The sequence below is a fragment of the Gigantopelta aegis genome, chromosome 10, assembly GCF_016097555.1.
Source record: "Gigantopelta aegis isolate Gae_Host chromosome 10, Gae_host_genome, whole genome shotgun sequence".
Classification (NCBI taxonomy): domain Eukaryota; kingdom Metazoa; phylum Mollusca; class Gastropoda; order Neomphalida; family Peltospiridae; genus Gigantopelta; species Gigantopelta aegis.
In genome coordinates this window covers 80,030,355-80,051,398 of record NC_054708.1, presented here as the reverse complement: position 1 = coordinate 80,051,398, position 21,044 = coordinate 80,030,355, and the positions used below count along the sequence as shown (strand labels likewise).

Below are 21,044 nucleotides of genomic sequence, written 5' to 3'. Positions count from 1 at the left end.
TACATGTACATGGCATAAAACAGACTACTGGACTACATCCCACCCACTTACATATACACTACATCCCACCCACTTACATATATACATGTACATGGCATAAAACAGACCACTGGACTACATCCCACCCACTTACATATATACATGTACATGGCATAAAACAGACTACTGGACTACATCCCACCCACTTACATATATACTACATCCCACCCACTTACATATATACATGTACATGGCATAAAACAGACTACTGGACTACATCCCACCCACTTACATATATACATGTACATGGCATAAAACAGACCACTGGACTACATCCCACCCACTTACATATACACTACATCCCACCCACTTACATATATACATGTACATGGCATAAAACAGACCACTGGACTACATCCCACCCACTTACATATACACTACATCCCACCCACTTACATATATACATGTACATGGCATAAAACAGACCACTGGACTACATCCCACCCACTTACATATACACTACATCCCACCCACTTACATATATACATGTACATGGCATAAAACAGACTACTGGACTACATCCCACCCACTTACATATATACTACATCCCACCCACTTACATATATACATGTACATGGCATAAAACAGACCACTGGACTACATCCCACCCACTTACATATACACTACATCCCACCCACTTACATATATACATGTACATGGCATAAAACAGACCACTGGACTACATCCCACCCACTTACATATATACATGTACATGGCATAAAACAGACTACTGGACTACATCCCACCCACTTACATATATACATGTACATGGCATAAAACAGACTACTGGACTACATCCCACCCACTTACATATATACATGTACATGGCATAAAACAGACTACTGGACTACATCCCACCCACTTACATATACACTACATCCCACCCACTTACATATATACATGTACATGGCATAAAACAGACTACTGGACTACATCCCACCCACTTACATATACACTACATCCCACCCACTTACATATATACATGTACATGGCATAAAACAGACCACTGGACTACATCCCACCCACTTACATATACACTACATCCCACCCACTTACATATATACATGTACATGGCATAAAACAGACCACTGGACTACATCCCACCCACTTACATATACACTACATCCCACCCACTTACATATATACATGTACATGGCATAAAACAGACCACTGGACTACATCCCACCCACTTACATATATACATGTACATGGCATAAAACAGACCACTGGACTACATCCCACCCACTTACATATATACATGTACATGGCATAAAACAGACTACTGGACTACATCCCACCCACTTACATATATACATGTACATGGCATAAAACAGACTACTGGACTACATCCCACCCACTTACATATATATACATGTACATGGCATAAAACAGACTACTGGACTACATCCCACCCACTTACATATATACACATGTACTACATCCCACCCACTTACATATATACATGTACATGGCATAAAACAGACTACTGGACTACATCCCACCCACTTACATATACACTACATCCCACCCACTTACATATATACATGTACATGGCATAAAACAGACCACTGGACTACATCCCACCCACTTACATATACACTACATCCCACCCACTTACATATATACATGTACATGGCATAAAACAGACCACTGGACTACATCCCACCCACTTACATATACACTACATCCCACCCACTTACATATATACATGTACATGGCATAAAACAGACCACTGGAGTACATCCCACCCACTTACATATACACTACATCCCACCCACTTACATATATACATGTACATGGCATAAAACAGACTACTGGACTACATCCCACCCACTTACATATATACATGTACATGGCATAAAACAGACTACTGGACTACATCCCACCCACTTACATATACACTACATCCCACCCACTTACATATATACATGTACATGGCATAAAACAGACCACTGGAGTACATCCCACCCACTTACATATACACTACATCCCACCCACTTACATATATACATGTACATGGCATAAAACAGACTACTGGACTACATCCCACCCACTTACATATATACATGTACATGGCATAAAACAGACTACTGGACTACATCCCACCCACTTACATATACACTACATCCCACCCACTTACATATATACATGTACATGGCATAAAACAGACCACTGGACTACATCCCACCCACTTACATATACACTACATCCCACCCACTTACATATATACATGTACATGGCATAAAACAGACCACTGGACTACATCCCACCCACTTACATATATACATGTACATGGCATAAAACAGACCACTGGACTACATCCCACCCACTTACATATATACATGTACATGGCATAAAACAGACCACTGGAGTACATCCCACCCACTTACATATACACTACATCCCACCCACTTACATATATACATGTACATGGCATAAAACAGACTACTGGACTACATCCCACCCACTTACATATATACATGTACATGGCATAAAACAGACTACTGGACTACATCCCACCCACTTACATATATACATGTACATGGCATAAAACAGACCACTGGACTACATCCCACCCACTTACATATATACATGTACATGGCATAAAACAGACCACTGCATGTAGATGCAGTCACATTGTCCTGTTAGTGTTGGTGTGATCCCTTATTTCTTTCCATCAGTATAGATTAATAGAATTTATCACTGTCATAAGGCATGAGATACGGCAATTCCAACCCAATAGACAAATTGTTTTTTAATGTGAGGGCTGATGTTTACCGAGGCCATAACAAAAACATTTTGTCCAGCAGGTTGAAATTGCTGTATTTTAGACATCAAAACAGTGATTCATTCTTTTTCTTGCCCACTTTATTACAGTAACAAAACATTTATAAACTAAGGTTTGTTTATTCAAGAACCATTTACCTGCAAACTTATTTAATCAATCATGCAAAAGTACAGTCCCCATTCTACAACAACAGAAATATTACAACTTCACTATAAATATAAAGTTGAAAATGTGAATTTGTTAACATGACATGACAAATAAGTAATTCAACAAAACTTTGAAAACCATATTAGTAACATATGATGTGACCATCATGTTTGTCATCATAAAACATAGTTAAGACATTAGTTGCCCATGAGTATATCCTTTCTATTTAGAAACCTAGCTAAGGATGTGAACAGGGATACAACTTTACCATGGTGATAACAATGTCACAAGATGTTGGTAACCATTGGCTTTTCACTGAGAGGACCACGACTTGCAACACACAACAACTTTACCATGGTGACGTCCCAGTTTGAGAGTACTCTTCAGTCAAATTGAAGTTGTTTGAGAAGAGAAAATACAGAATGATGTGACGAGAATAGAAATATTGATGAGCTTTATGTAATGTTTGGTTGACAGCCAGTGCACACAATGACATGTCTAGAATATTTCGTAAAGTCCTCCACGGATGCATCACAAACATAATCATCAGATTCGATTTGGCTTCAAGCACTGCATTGTACATGTAAAAATGTTGTATGTACACAATACATACATGTACTGAATTTGCTGATGTTCAATACTTAATATATTAATGGCATACACAGAGACAGGTATTGTACATGCATGAAGAATACATGAGAATATATATATATATATATATATATATATATATATATATATATATATATATATATATATATATATATATACACATCCACATCAAAAGTACATGTATAATATGCCAGGGCTTCTAGATTATGGTAGCCCCACTCCCATGGCTAGTGATATTCAATGTTGGGCTAGTAAATAACTACTATATTGCCATGTCCGATGGCTAGTTGGTTATAGGTTTCCAGCCTACATGTATTTCACTGTCTTTGAGACCAGAATGTAGTGTAGAAGTAATATACTCCTAAAAAAAATTAACTAAGGATCACATATTTCAAACCATGTAATGGACAAACTTAGATTTGTAGGAGTTTAGCTATAGAAGGTCACCAGTCTATTTCACTGATTGTGGTTGAGCAGAAGCAGTGTAGAAGTACATTAATTATACCCCTAAAAATTTGCTAAAGATCACATATTTTAAACCGTGGACAAAGTTAAATTTGAGTCGAGGCAATTTTAATGCCTAGACTTTACTCATCACCATGCCAGTGTGTGGAAAAGGGTTGTTAAGCAATACAATGATGCCTATACCTTGATGGACATGACTGTTATGGTGGTGGGTCATTAATGGACTGGGAAAGAAATCAGCTAGGTTGGTAAAAGTGATCTCCATGTCATGCTCAGAGATGGTTGTACATCACAGGGATAAAATACTGGATTCATACATTTGACCATACACATGTTCTATTTTATATAGTGAATGGAGTGGCATTTCTCCTCCAACTCTATAGATCTGTTAGGTGTTGTGAATGCAGGTAGACCTCACCGCAGATACTGAGATAGTGCTGCCTCACACATGAGCACTACTGCTAGCAGCACTTCCATATTCCAGAACATGCAACATTCAAGAAACTTGTCTGGACACTATGAAACCGATTAAAATGTCCAGGTAGTATTATGACAAGTCCACCACTGCTGGCTACTTTATATAAACAATATTGAAGACAGTTCCCTTCTGCAAAGAATATGCAATATGATAATCTGACACAGTCTTTAAAGAACTGTTCAAGCACACCTGTCATGGACACAACCTATGACTGCCACAGACGTCTATCCAAGACAGAATAATTCTAACTGTTCTAATTTATATCTAAATGGACAGACAGAGAAGGCAACTGAGATATTATCTATGGTCCTGGAAGATACATTTTAATAACAACCAGTTGCTGTATAAGATGTTGTTTATTTTGACATTTGGTTGACAGAGAAAAACAGAGGAAACCTCAGCCCTTGAAATTCACAACAGCAATCAGCAATGCTGCTGTAAAGGTTTCTTTCAAAATTGATCTGCAGCAGCATTTTTACCATTATTGGGTATTTACTTACTATCTATATACTGGTACTAAATTGCCATCACATGACATGAATTTCGAGGACTGGTTATACTCCTACAAATAAAGCAGTAAGGAATCTTTTATATGCATTTTCCCATAGACAGGGCAACTATTATTGAATACATATCATGGACTTTGATATGTACCAGTCATGAGGCACTGGTTGGAATGGAAAAAACATGAGACTATTAACGGTGCTTGATCCTATGACCCATCACACCTCAGGCGAGAGATGTATGAATGAGCTACATGCATGATGTCCCTCTACGGTCCTGGCTATTGTGTTGACACAGAACACCATTGATTCACTGGCAGCAGGATTCTAGCTGTTCTCAATTCAATCTGCCACACTATTTACCTAATTAGGACGAGCCAATCAGAGACCGAGACAGATGCTACAGAACATGACATGTCGACGAATAAAACGACACCAATCAAAACAATGTCAATGCTCAGACTAATAGTATAATAACATGGAACTCAAAACCCACCTCAAATTGAATGAACTCTGTTTTATAATAGAATTGTCATTACCAGGGATCACAAAGGAAACAATTTAGTTAGATCCTTTACTGGGAATTTCATTTTCATTTTACCACACTATGAACCCTGTACCTACTAGCCTATAGTCCAATGGCTTAACCACTGCACCACTGAGGCTGGTTTTACTGAGCAATACATTCTTTTTGCACTGCCACATCAAAGAGGACTGCTATTCCCAGACTGGGAGAAATTTTATGAGTCAAACTGTTAAATTTTGTAGCCACTTTGTAAAACATAAGCAATTAGCTAATATGGCAATGTGCAGGGTGAGTCCTGATGGTCATTACAGAATTATGTAAATATTATGTACACTAGGGATCTGTGTTTCTTTTCTGTTTATTATAGTAGGTTAATTAAGCCACGACTACACTGACATGCACACACCTTAGAGTAATGAGTTGATCTTGACATGTTATTAATAACTACAGACATGTATGATGACTATAAATAGATGTGTAAATACACCATAAAGATCAGAGCAGGATTTAGCTCAGTTGGTATGGCTCTCGGCTGGGGTACTTGGGACTTAAGCTTGAAACACTCAGCAATCCTTTTAGTTTGTTTTCCTATTTCAACCAGTGCTCCACAACTGGTATATCAAAACTCATGATACTAGATGCCCTGTCTATATATAAAAAAATATTTTGCTGCTAATGGAAACATATAGCTTAGCTTTAAAATAACTGGTTTAACGTGTCCATATACCACTAGGGTTTCAAACACGCCTATGCCGAGTCCGGCCTCCGATAGGATCAGGGGTCTGACTTGGGACAGGAGTAACTTAACAAATAGGGTCAATTTAGAAATTTTTAATATTAACGCCAAAATTATAAAAAAAAGGGGAAAATTGGGGTTAATAAGTTTTGACGGCACCCTTAATTTTTTTTATTAACATTCCTAACCTATATAAATTATTAATATAATATAATTTCAACGCATATTTTGATGGGCTGGTCTAAAATTAATAATAATTATTAAACAATATTCATTAAGCCCATGGGAGGTTAAGTTAAGAGGAAAAGGGGCTGCCAATCATATTTTAAACATTGGTGTGACCAGGTGAGGGTCAGGAGGTAGGGGAGACCTAAGGCCGAACCGCCTAGGCCTATAGCCCCAAAGAATGCCCTAACTCCCGGCATCCCATCACCCCCACCATGTCCAACCGCAGTTCAGTCCAATCCTGGCAGCCTACTAGTTGTTTAGGAAACATGTAGGAGTTCCTCTGAAGACAACATGTATGAGTGAGAATTATCAAATGCCTGAAATTTACTAATTAATTAAACAATATGTTCTAATGGTGCCAATGATAAAAAAGAGAAAAGTATTGATAAAAACACAAACAAAAGTATTTGGCTTAATTTACAAAGACTGTTTTAAACTTACCTGCATGCAACTTCATACATTTAGTATGCTTAAATACCTGCATCTAAAAAAAAACAGCCATTGTAAATTTGGCCTATTGTGTTAAATCAAATACTCATGAAGAAGACTTTTCTGAGGTCATATCTTGCACCCAGAAGGAGCATGTTAAGCCATCAGCAAATATAGTACAGGTATGTCATACAGGTCAAAAGATTAGATTAAAATAAATCAAAATCTTTCAGACTTTCTGGTGTGTACCGGTATAGCAGGATAACCATGCCAGCAGTGATAAGCTCTGTTAGGGGATTCCCCTAATAAATACTCTGTATTCAGTTTACACTTTCATTCATACCTGTGTACACTTGGTGTCGAGGATTAAAATCTTGACAAGTTTTATCTACACTGGCAATATAATGAATTTAATCACAGTCCATGAGGTTATTAATCACCAAGAGTCAGACAGGGGAATATCAACTCCTCCCACCACATACGTTACTAGCTTGATAAGCAGCAAGACTTCTTTTACCCTACAGACAGGACACATAAATAGGATTAGATCTACACACGTTAAAAATTATTGAAACATAGCTAGGGCTTTTTTAATTAATATTCAATTCTATGTACTGGTAGTAAATCAGATAGTGTACTTGTAATAATCTCCACCTCCACTAATTATACACTAAGAAAAGTACATTACGAAACACGGAGACACTCACACATACACACTCACTCACTCACAAACACACTCACTCACTCACAAACTCACTCACTCACTCACAAACACACTCACTCACAAACACACAGAACAGTTTGTTTTGTTTAACAACACCACAAGAGCACATTTATTTATTTATTAATGGTTACTGGATGTCAAACAGTTGGTAATTCTGACATTTTTTCATTAGTAGCAAGGATCTTTTATATGCATCATCCAAAAGTCAGGATAGCACATACCATGGCCTGTGATATACTATTACCAGTGCATTGTGGAACGAGAAATAGCCCAATATGGGCCCCACCAACAGGTATTGGTCTCATACCAACCATGCATTTGGCGAGCACTTTACCACTGGGCTACGTCCCACAGACACATACACAAAGACAAAGATAGACAAACACGGACGGAGACACAGACACAGACACAGACACAAAGACAAAGATAGACAAACACAGACAGAGACACAGACACAGACACATACACACAGACAAAGATAGACAAACACAGACAGAGACACATATACACACATACACATATAGACACACATACACACAGACAAAGATAGACACACACACACACACACACATAGACACACATACACACAGACAAAGATAGATAAACACAGAGACACATATATACACACATACATGGACACACACATATAGACACACAGACTCCACACACACACACACACACACTCACACTCACACTCACACTCTCTCTCTCACTCTCTCTCTCTCTCTCTCTCTCTCTCTCTCTCTCTCTCTCTCTCTCTCTCTCTCTCTCTCTCTCTCTCTCTCACACACACACACACACACACACACAAAGACAAAGACACACACCATGTACAGTATATACTTTTACACCTACAAGCATGCTTGCTACATGTATGTATGATGTATATTCATGAACACAGTACTCGTAGCAATAAAAATAATTTATGCAATTCATGTGTAGATGCACTCAAGCCTGGAGGTACTTGAACTAAACGAGTATTTCCGGTATTAATTTTATCACACTTCAAACACGTAACTCTCAGTCATTTACCGTTCTGGCAGTTTAAATATGCCCACTTTATGAGGATTGCCACAAAACTATATGTACCTCGAGGCATATGTGACAATTATTATAAATAAATATTAATAAGTATACAGTAGATATTAGATATATCCCATATCAGACATTAATCAGCATTTATATCTGACTGCACTTAGTAGTTAATGGGCGGCAGCTTGTAGTTCAGTGGTTAGCACACCTGCCTGTACCTGGAGATTAAAGTTAAAGTTTGTTTTGTTTAATGACACCACTAGAGCACACTGATTTACTAATCATCAGCTATTGGATGTCAAACATTTGGTAATTTTGACATACAGTTTTAGAGAGGAAACCCGCTACATTTTTTCATTAGGTCAGGTCAGGTCATAGGGTTTTACATGCACATTCAGAACAAGCTGTTATATCGCACACCTGTCGTGGGCACAATGGATTTTATAATTTATATGCACCATCCCAGACAGGATGGCACATTCCACGGCCTTTGATATACCAGTCAAGGTGAACTGTCTGGGATGAGAAATAGCCCAATGGGCCCACCAACGGGGATTGATTGATCTTGCATCCAGCGAGTGCTTTACCACTGGGCTATGTCCCGCCCCGTACCTGGAGGATTATTATCTAACCAGTGACAAACAACAAGGAGCGTACAAAGTGATTACACTGTGTGCTGCAGGTCGTGATATCTCCACAGCTCTTTCTCACGGTTATGCTTACACGAGGCATGTCAAAATAACACACAGACTGACGAAGTTCATTTATATATGTCATCGGTTGGGGTGAGGTTAGGGTATAAATGAAGACAATTATTCGCCATTAACATTTTTAATATTAGGCTTAGCCATAAAATGCACAACATGTAGTTATTATGAAAATAAACAAACCCCTTTGGAATTTTGTTCTTTACATGCACTTTGCCATAGATGTCAGGAGGGCAGGATGTAGCCCAGTGGTAAAGCACTCACTTGATGCACGGTCAGTTTGGGATCGATTCCTGTCGGTGTGCCTATTGGGCTATTTCTTGTTCCAGCCAGTGCACCATGACTGGTACATCAAAGGCTGTGTTATATATGCGATTTTGTCTGTGGGATGGTGCATAAAAAAGATCCCTTGCTACTAATAAAACATTTAGCGGGTTTCCTCTCTGTCTGTGTATGTGTCTGAGATTATATGTCAAAATTACCAAATGTTTGACATCTAACAGCCGATGATTAATAAAACAATTTGCTCTAGTGGTATCATTTAAAAAACAAAACAAAAAAATTCCATAGAACAGTTCATACATCACTGTCTTTCATACATGTACTAACTATCATGGGGCACTGGTTGAGACATGAAAACAATTGAGTTCACCAAGGATGATCAATCGTATATCCCACTGTACCTAAAACATTAGTTATTTCTGGCTGACAGTACAGTAATAGTAATAACAGAAGATGTACCTTTATCATAAAGGATCAATGAATAAATGTTTAAATGACACCAGAGGACATAGAATAGATATTGGCTATTGGGAAGGAAGGAAAGAATGTTTTATTTAATGATGCACTCAACACATTTTTATTATGGTTATATGGCATGGGACATATGGTTAAGGACCACACAGATAATGATAGAGAAAGCCTGCTTCAGCCATGCAATGGGAAACATTTTCCAATTAGGGGCAAGGCATCTTTTTATATGCCGGCCATTGGATGTCAAAGGTAAATATATTAATGAATTGATGATCATCTTCAGTATAGAAATTTAAAAGTTAAATTAAAACACAGTGTGCGTGAAGAGATGTGCAAAAATATAAACATCACTGGTATGTACATATATGTATATTAACATTTTGAATAAAAATCAACATCACATAAACATTTCAAAATTAGTTCAGGTACATCTTTCCTCGTTACGGGGAGGATGTAGCCCCGTGGTAAAGTGCTTGCTTGATGTGTAGTCAGTTTAGGATCGATCCCCGCTGGTGGGCTCATTGGTTTATATCTCGCTCTAGCCAGTGCACCACAACTGGTATACTAAAGGATGTTTGTGGGATGGTGCTTATAAAAGATCCCTTGCTACTAGTGGAAAAATGTAGTGGGTTTCCTCTCTAAGGCTATAATGTCAAAAATTACCAAATGTCCAATAGGCGATAATTAATCAATGTGGTCAAGTGGTGTCGTTAAACAAAACAAAGTTCTTCTTTCTTCAAGTGATCAAGTGTCTGTGTTGTGAGAGTCACAAAACAAAGTTCTTCTTTCTTCAAGTGATCAAGTGTCTGTGTTGTGAGAGTCACAAAACAAACTTCTTCTTTCTTCAAGTGATCAAGTGTCTGTGTTGTGAGAGTCACAAAACAAACTTCTTCTTTCTTCAAGTGATCAAGTGTCTGTGTTGTGAGAGTCACAAAACAAACTTCTTCTTTCTTCAAGTGATCAAGAGTCTGTGTTGTGAGAGTCACAAAACAAAGTTCTTCTTTCTTCAAGTGACCAAGTGTCTGTGTTGTGAGAGTCACAAAACAAAGTTCTTCTTTCTTCAAGTGACCAAGTGTCTGTGTTGTGAGAGTCACAAAACAAACTTCTTCTTTCTTCAAGTGACCAAGTGTCTGTGTTGTGAGAGTCACAAAACAAACTTCTTCTTTCTTCAAGTGACCAAGTGTCTGTGTTGTGAGAGTCACAAAACAAAGTTCTTCTTTCTTCAAGTGACAAGAGTCTGTGTTGTGAGAGTCACAAAACAAAGTTCTTCTTTCTTCAAGTGACCAAGTGTCTGTGTTGTGAGAGTCACAAAACAAACTTCTTCTTTCTTCAAGTGATCAAGTGTCTGTGTTGTGAGAGTCACAAAACAAACTTCTTCTTTCTTCAAGTGATCAAGTGTCTGTGTTGTGAGAGTCACAAAACAAACTTCTTCTTTCTTCAAGTGATCAAGAGTCTGTGTTGTGAGAGTCACAAAACAAACTTCTTCTTTCTTCAAGTGATCAAGTGTCTGTGTTGTGAGAGTCACAAAACAAACTTCTTCTTTCTTCAAGTGACCAAGTGTCTGTGTTGTGAGAGTCACAAAACAAACTTCTTCTTTCTTCAAGTGACCAAGAGTCTGTGTTGTGAGAGTCACAAAACAAACTTCTTCTTTCTTCAAGTGACCAAGAGTCTGTGTTGTGAGAGTCACAAAACAAAGTTCTTCTTTCTTCAAGTGATCAAGAGTCTGTGTTGTGAGAGTCACAAAACAAACTTCTTCTTTCTTCAAGTGATCAAGAGTCTGTGTTGTGAGAGTCACAAAACAAACTTCTTCTTTCTTCAAGTGATCAAGAGTCTGTGTTGTGAGAGTCACAAAACAAACTTCTTCTTTCTTCAAGTGATCAAGTCACAAAACAAAGTCTGTGTTGTGAGAGTCACAAAACAAACTTCTTCTTTCTTCAAGTGATCAAGAGTCTGTGTTGTGAGAGTCACAAAACAAACTTCTTCTTTCTTCAAGTGATCAAGAGTCTGTGTTGTGAGAGTCACAAAACAAACTTCTTCTTTCTTCAAGTGATCAAGAGTCTGTGTTGTGAGAGTCACAAAACAAAGTTCTTCTTTCTTCAAGTGATCAAGAGTCTGTGTTGTGAGAGTCACAAAACAAAGTTCTTCTTTCTTCAAGTGATCAAGAGTCTGTGTTGTGAGAGTCACAAAACAAAGTTCTTCTTTCTTCAAGTGATCAAGTGTCTGTGTTGTGAGAGTCACAAAACAAACTTCTTCTTTCTTCAAGTGATCAAGAGTCTGTGTTGTGAGAGTCACAAAACAAACTTCTTCTTTCTTCAAGTGATCAAGAGTCTGTGTTGTGAGAGTCACAAAACAAACTTCTTCTTTCTTCAAGTGATCAAGAGTCTGTGTTGTGAGAGTCACAAAACAAACTTCTTCTTTCTTCAAGTGATCAAGTGTCTGTGTTGTGAGAGTCACAAAACAAACTTCTTCTTTCTTCAAGTGATCAAGTGTCTGTGTTGTGAGAGTCACAAAACAAAGTTCTTCTTTCTTCAAGTGATCAAAGTCTGTGTTGTGAGAGTCACAAAACAAAGTTCTTCTTTCTTCAAGTGATCAAGTGTCTGTGTTGTGAGAGTCACAAAACAAAGTTCTTCTTTCTTCAAGTGATCAAGAGTCTGTGTTGTGAGAGTCACAAAACAAAGTTCTTCTTTCTTCAAGTGATCAAGAGTCTGTGTTGTGAGAGTCACAAAACAAAGTTCTTCTTTCTTCAAGTGATCAAGTGTCTGTGTTGTGAGAGTCACAAAACAAACTTCTTCTTTCTTCAAGTGATCAAGTGTCTGTGTTGTGAGAGTCACAAAACAAACTTCTTCTTTCTTCAAGTGATCAAGTGTCTGTGTTGTGAGAGTCACAAAACAAAGTTCTTCTTTCTTCAAGTGATCAAGTGTCTGTGTTGTGAGAGTCACAAAACAAAGTTCTTCTTTCTTCAAGTGATCAAGTGTCTGTGTTGTGAGAGTCACAAAACAAAGTTCTTCTTTCTTCAAGTGTCTGTGTTGTGAGAGTCACAAAACAAACTTCTTCTTTCTTCAAGTGATCAAGTGTCTGTGTTGTGAGAGTCACAAAACAAACTTCTTCTTTCTTCAAGTGATCAAGTGTCTGTGTTGTGAGAGTCACAAAACAAACTTCTTCTTTCTTCAAGTGAGAGTCACAAAACAAACTTCTTCTTTCTTCAAGAGTCTGTGTTGTGAGAGTCACAAAACAAAGTTCTTCTTTCTTCAAGTGACCAAGAGTCTGTGTTGTGAGAGTCACAAAACAAAGTTCTTCTTTCTTCAAGTGATCAAGAGTCTGTGTTGTGAGAGTCACAAAACAAAGTTCTTCTTTCTTCAAGTGATCAAGAGTCTGTGTTGTGAGAATCACAAAACAAAGTTCTTCTTTCTTCAAGTGATCAAGAGTGTGTTGTGAGAGTCACAAAACAAAGTTCTTCTTTCTTCAAGTGATCAAGAGTCTGTGTTGTGAGAGTCACAAAACAAAGTTCTTCTTTCTTCAAGTGACCAAGAGTCTGTGTTGTGAGAGTCACAAAACAAAGTTCTTCTTTCTTCAAGTGATCAAGAGTCTGTGTTGTGAGAGTCACAAAACAAAGTTCTTCTTTCTTCAAGTGATCAAGAGTCTGTGTTGTGAGAGTCACAAAACAAAGTTCTTCTTTCTTCAAGTGATCAAGAGTCTGTGTTGTGAGAGTCACAAAACCTAGTGAATGACAAGTTCAGCTGTCCACATCTTCTAGTGTGTAGCGTGTACACCTCCCGACAGGTGTTCTATAAACACTGATTTGTGACCGGAGTTTTGAACAGCATACAGCTGACTACAGTGGAGCTGACCCACATGACCTGACACATCTGAAGAATGGCCTAACTCCAGACGGAATACAGATACCACAGCATGACAGGTACACTGGATTCACCACTTTATAGATGGGGTGCAACTTTAGAAAAGGAAACATTCAGTATTCTGAAGTTCACTAATATATTTATATGTACAAATGTACATGTACAGTCAAATCTGCTCAGTCGCATAGCCCTGGTGCCCATCAAATTTATGCTAATAACTGGTATAACCAATTATCTGACAGTTAAAAGTTTGTTTTGTTTAACGACACCACTAGACCACATTGATTTATTAATCTTCTGACTATCCGATAGCGCCCCATTTCTAGATTTATAACTGACAGTAAACTTGACAAATGCCTAGTGGGCAGTCAATCTTACTCTTAACTGTGCAGAACTACTAAACACTGCCTCGGTCATAACAATGAATGCTAATGTATGTCTTTTAAAATAATAATAATACCCCGGTAAATAAAATAGATTAAATATATTAATTTTTCATTGTTATGAATCTACAGATTAATTTATCTATCTTTCATGGAAATGCCCAGATGACCAAAATAATTACATTATAGATTACAAAGAAATAAAATGAGTCATATATTCATCCATTAAACACCAGATTTCGGGTAGTGAAATACATCTACTGTCAAAGTGAATTTGTCAAATTCAATTCGATGGCAAATATAAAAAAAAATACATGTAGTTTGGGGAGCTAGGGCACGTCAAAACATTGGGAGGGTGGATATGACAACTGTGGTGCATTCAGGTTGGAATGGGAAAAACCCAATGGGTCCATTGGTATATAGTCAGGAGTTTTTACAGTGGGGGCACCTCCCTGTCATGGACAAAACTCTCTGGTGAAGTCAGAGGTTGTGTCCAAGACAGGCACGCTTGAACAGTTCTCTGATGGAAGCATGCCAAAAATTACCCACACCCACAGTGGGGGCAGGGACTCACATTATGAATCTGTTAAAGGGCAACAGATAAATATAAAAGATGACTGAAAAAAAAGTGGTATAACTGAGGGGCATGCATAGCCCCCGTGCTTGCCCCCTACCCCCCACCCCAGCAATGTTAGGGTGCACATGGGTTTACTGAGGAGGTTTCATCCTGCACCCCAAACACCTCAGGCAATTTAACGCCCTACAGACTGACCTAAATCCTGCCCCACCCAACAAATAAGAATGAGAAGCATGTGTCAGCACTTAACTCAAGTTTTTCAAGATAAGCTATAGAAGTCTTACATTCATGTACGCTATAGAATACTACTCTTCAAGTTCTGCCCTGGGTTGGGCCCTGGCCTCCCAGAGGTCGAACCCTGGGGCGGACATGCTCGAAACCTCTGTGGTAGGTGAGCATGTTAAAACATTACGCACGCACGCACTCTTTAAGCCAGGCTCATTGGAACTAGGGGTGGGGGTGGGGGCACAGTCCATTCACCCACTCCACTCCAGGACAGAAATGTACTTTTGGGGGTCCTTCTCTACATAAATAAAGATAAAAATACAGTGTGTATGCCTTCATACATTAACATAACTTCCTACATTGTGCATGTATCTACTTTTCAGTATAACAATTATTAAATTCAGTAACAGACACATGAGGCTGCAAAAAGTACAGTAACTGATATTCAAGAAAAAATATTTCATCTATTTTCATAATGAAAAGACAACAAAACTGACAACAAAATTTAAAGTTGCATCCATTGATCTTATTCTTTTCTAGTAAATGATATTCAAGAAAATATTTCAACTATTTTCATAATGAAAATACCACAAAACTGACAACAAAAGTTAAAGTTACAACCACTGATCTTACATAATTGTTGTTTTGCAACCCCCCCCACCCCCCCCCCACCCCCAACACACACACCACCCCGATTCCATTCCCTATGAAACAATGCCTGTATGTCAAAGATCAAACTGACATGTCTCAGCTGTGACCCAAAATGGTTCTCACATTTTCTCATATAAATATGAAAATATATAACTAGGTCTCAAGAAAAATGGTGATTTAATAACATGTTATTTGTAGATTTCTTTGTTATTTAGTCATGGTCTGTGTCGGACACTGTATACTTAACAATTACCACTCATTTAGATAGTATTGACATTTAATGAAAAGCTGGGAATGTGATGGTTCCCAGAAACTGAGAAAGCCAATTTATCAGCCAGTGTCTGCAGGTCAGTTTTTACCAAGTGTCTGGCTGGAACTAATAAACTTCAAACATGGCTATAACTACTGTCTGTTAAAAAACACTTTTCTGACAGGACTTACCCAGAGTGATGTGAACATGTAGACCTTCTTAACACCACAACAAGAGAACTTTGAGTAAGAAAAACTTTGAGTATAATCCAACAATCTTCAAACTGAAAAGTAATGTCCTGCTTTCAACTGTAACATCCTTGGAAGTTTGCCTTCCCACACAATGGCTATGACCCACATAACCTCTTGTAGCTTAATAGGAACCACTCTAGCCAATCCAAGGCCAAAGACTTATGACTTGGACGAGTCTATTTCAACAGAAAGGGGTAAGGATAAACTAAACTGATAAAAGTAATCACGGGTTTATGGCAAATTCCTAAAAGCTTTATTACATTACGAAAATACAAGAAACTCGTCACGGTATATGACGGTAACATTGTTAAACAAATTCCACATATGAAGAGAAATTGTAAGTTCAAGATGATCACTAATTGTGTACTCTACGATCATTAATTGCATGTTTTACGCCGTTCTTGTTTTGTTAATATTTAACTGCAGCTAAAAAATAAATAGCAGCACAATTTAAACACATACATGAAACACTAAGACAAACTGAGTGCAACTGAACATGTAAACTTCTTTTTTATGTAATAAACTAATTTGCAGAGCACTCAATTAACAAGGTCGTAAAATAAATGTTAAAATAGTTTTTTGTTTGTCCAATACATACAAAATACATGTAAAAAACGACTTTTGAATAAAAAATCTTCTTCCAGCCAGTGCTTCACACTGGTGTAACAAAAGCTATGGTATGTACTGTCCTGTCTGTAGGATGGTGCATATAAAAGATACCTTACTGCTAACTGAAGAAAGTAGCAGCAGTGATTTCCTCTCTCCTCACTTGTGTACTTCTTAAAGGGACAGTCCTGAGTTTCTGCAATTTTAAAGATGTTATCAACTAACAGAGACTTTATAACGATTGTAATTACATATCAAATATATTATTCTGCATAATATATTAGTGGCTGTATATTAAACGTGTTTCTGATCATTCTAATATTTGTACTAGGTTAAATTTCATTTTATTTCCTAAAATATATTTTTTTGTATGTAAGAAATTATTTGAAGACAAAATCCATCTTGGGCTTTTTACAAATATTAAAACGACCAGAAACACATTAAATATACAGACACTGATGTTCTAAATAAATAAAAAAAATTAATATGTAAGTTTAATTGTAGAACTATTTTAGTAGTCGAAAACATCTTACAATGCAGCAAACTCGGGAATGTGACTTTAATGACCACACTGATAATAAGAGAGGAAACCTGCTGCCACCACGCAATACTCTTTTCGATTAGCAGCAAGCATTACCACAGAATGATCTTTTTTTCTCTTACTTATTTTTGTGCTTATATCCAATTATGGTTCAAGCACACTGTCCTGGGCACACACCTCACCTATCTGGGCTGTCTGTCCAGGACAATGGGTTAGTTGTTAGTGAGACAGAAGAGAGTGTAGTGGTTGTACACCTACCCACTGAGTCGTTAAAACTCGCTCTGGATGAGAGCCAGTACCAGGCTGTGAACTCTGTACCTACCAGCTTTACGTCTGATGACTTAACCACAACACCACCGAGGCCGGTACAGGATGCTCATACATGAGCAATGAAAACTATTACGAGTAAAGGTGATTCCCCACACCCTGTTTTGTGATAGATTACAGGATATATCAAATAACTAGTCATTGCCTTAAGATATGCATTTATTATGCGTAAGGTCACATTGGTAACCGATCATGTGTCTGTGCCAGGCTTCTTTGGGAATTCCTTCCCAGTTGTAAGCATTGCGGAAAGTCCAGTATTATCAAGATTCATACAAAAGTATAAATGTCAGTTTTTTTAGTGGTGTGATATCACTTTAAGAAATGTACGATATACTCAACAAAATTAATCGAAGGCCAGTAGACCTTTTGGTAGATCTTTGCTAAAGTTAAATTATTTCAGCAAGTTTTGATCACAGGTGACTTCTAAATATTTTTATAGTAAAATTTGACCTGTAAACCATACAAAAATCTTGCACTTGGTGGAGTTGTTTTTTGTGTGCATTTATGAAAACCACTGAAAAATTAATATTTGGTAGGGATTTGTTACATGGGTGTTTGTTTTAAATGATACTTGTCATTTTGTTTGTTCTAAATTGTTGTTTAAATAATTAATTTTAAGAACATGCTACACTTTACAGCATTGATGAAGCTGCATTTTTGTTTACCACATTTAAAGAAAAATGCTAAAAATATCTACTGTCCCTTTATGTTTTTTAGTATATTATTATAAACACAATAATATTTTGTTTGTTTTGTTTAATGACACCACTAGAGCACACTGATTAATTAATCATTGGCTATTGAATGTCAAATATTTGGTAATTCTGACACGTAGTCATCAGAGGAAACCTGCTACATTTTTTCTGATGCACCAAGGTATCTTTTATATGCACTTTTCCAGACAAGAAAGGCACATATACCAACATTTGGCCAGTTTTGATGCCTGGTTGGAATGAAAAAAACCCCAAGCAGTTGAATGGATCCACCAAGGTGGTTCAATGGACCAGTTATATATTTAGTTGATTTTTAATTGAGAGGATCAATGCATTATCTTTATTATTCGGGGTGGGGGTGGGGTGGGGTGGGGTGGGTGGGGGGGAATGCCCTAATTCTGATATCTATACTAACATGTCGTTATTTTGACATTTAGTTTAGACAGTCATGACTGAAACCTGCTGTTGCACAGGCATAGGCTTAGCAGCTGGGGATCTGTTGTATGCACTTTCCCACAGACAGGAATGCACATAGCATGACCTTTGATATACCAGTCAGAGGGGTGGAATAATAAAATGTATTAACAATTCTACTGAGGATGTCTGATCTCACCCAGCATCCCAGGCCAGCAATACCCGACTGAGAGACATTCTGGCCAGAAATATTAACAATTAAAGACAAAAGGGAAGGAAAAGAAGTTTAACAACAGCACATCACATTGTTTAACCAGCAGATAATGTGCATGCAGGTGTCTGACACATGGTAGACTGCAACACTGGACAATAAACCCAAAACCGTCACAATTTACTGCATTCTAAAACACTTGTTTGTCTATTGATACCCTTCAATATTTTAACAGACTTGGATTTCGCTAAAGTTTAACATTGCTAATATGTTATGATTTACAGTATTTAAACAACAAAATGACAAGTATAATTACAATATCTGTAACATCCAAAAATGTTATATACGTGTATATTAGGGGGAACAAATTAATCAATAATGGATTAGCAAATGATAATGGAGTACTGTCCAACAATGGATCAGTAAATGATAATGGACTACTGTCCAACAATGGATCAGTAAATGATAATGGACTACAGTCTAACAATGGATTAGTAAATGATAATGAACTAGTGTACAATAATGGATTACCAAATGATAGATGACTAATGTAAAACAATGGATTAGTAAATGATAATGGACTAGTGTACAACAATGGATCAGTAAATGATAATGGACTACTGTCCAACAATGGATCAGTAAATGATAATGGACTACTGTCCAACAATGGATCAGTAAATGATAATGGACTACTGTCCAACAATGGATCAGTAAATGATAATGGACTAATGTAAAACAATGGATCAGTAAATGATAATGGACTACTGTCCAATAATAGATCAGTAAATGATAATGGGCTATGGTCCAACAATGGATAGAGATATTTCGCATTCGTATTACGCATGCACGCGAAGAGTAACGTCCCTTGACAAAATAGACTGAAACTAGTCTATTTACAAATTGGGGGGCGTGACAGACATGTTGCTATAGGTGACTTGAGTAGCTTCGTAGGAGACTTTAAACTTTGGCAACTAACATGTACATATTTCAAATTAGATGGTATAATGGCTGTAGAAAACGGTCCGCTGAAATTTACAGCGGAATGGTTCAAATTAAAAAGCAGTGTAACAACTTGGACAAAGTCTCTGCGACTCGTACCCGAGGGTTTTGATAACGCCAGATTAAAAGACTATCTCATAAAAAGTATAAACAAAACATTTGACAGATTCCATAGGTTATGGCATCGATAGGTTATGGCATCGATATATATATATATATATATATATATATATATATATATATATAAATATATGAGAGAGAGAGAAGAGAGAGAGAGAGAGAGAGAGAGAGAGAGAGAGAGAGAGAGAGAGAGAGAGAGAGAGAGAGAGAGAGAGAGAGAGAGAGAGAGAGAGAGAGAGAGATATATATATATATATATATATATATATATATATATATATATATATATAAATATTTGAGAGAGAGAGAGAGAGAGAGAGAGAGAGAGAGAGAGAGAGAGATAGATAGAGAGAGAGAGAGAGTATATATATATATATATATATATATATATACATATACACACACACACACACACACACACACATATACATGTGATGTATTGTCATAGTAAGTGAATCTACAAATGTCAAGCGTAGCCTGCCCAGAGGCAATTAGATGCATGTCAGATTCATACTTCCTTAACTGATACACAGTGGAGATGTCGGGAATGAATGGGTACTAGTATTCCTGAAGGTGTGAAGATCGGTTATTTGCTGCACCTTATCGCTGTTGTTAAAATATCCCTTTTATATGAGAGTAAAACTTTACTGTGGCCGCTTAATGCAGGTATTTTAGCGATTTGGGATCCGATTTAAGTGGCCGCTGGCCGCGTTAGACAGGTGACCGCTTATTACAGGTGCATTTACATTATA

At 37.4% G+C, this 21,044-nt stretch overlaps 1 protein-coding gene across 2 annotated transcripts in view; it reads right to left on the bottom strand.

Annotated features, from left to right (window-relative positions):
- The window catches only part of LOC121382734 (leucine zipper putative tumor suppressor 2 homolog), a 118,214-nt gene that overhangs the window by 71,108 nt on the left and 26,062 nt on the right, over nucleotides 1–21,044 (bottom strand). Inside the window, exon 1 of one of the 2 annotated variants that reach the window (XM_041512291.1) lies at nucleotides 16,302–16,441. The exons of the other annotated variant lie outside the window; for it this stretch is intronic. The gene's annotated coding sequence lies outside the window, so the exon portion shown is untranslated. Of the gene's footprint in view, nucleotides 1–16,301; nucleotides 16,442–21,044 lie in introns of those variants that run through there. 2 annotated transcript variants of the gene reach the window in all.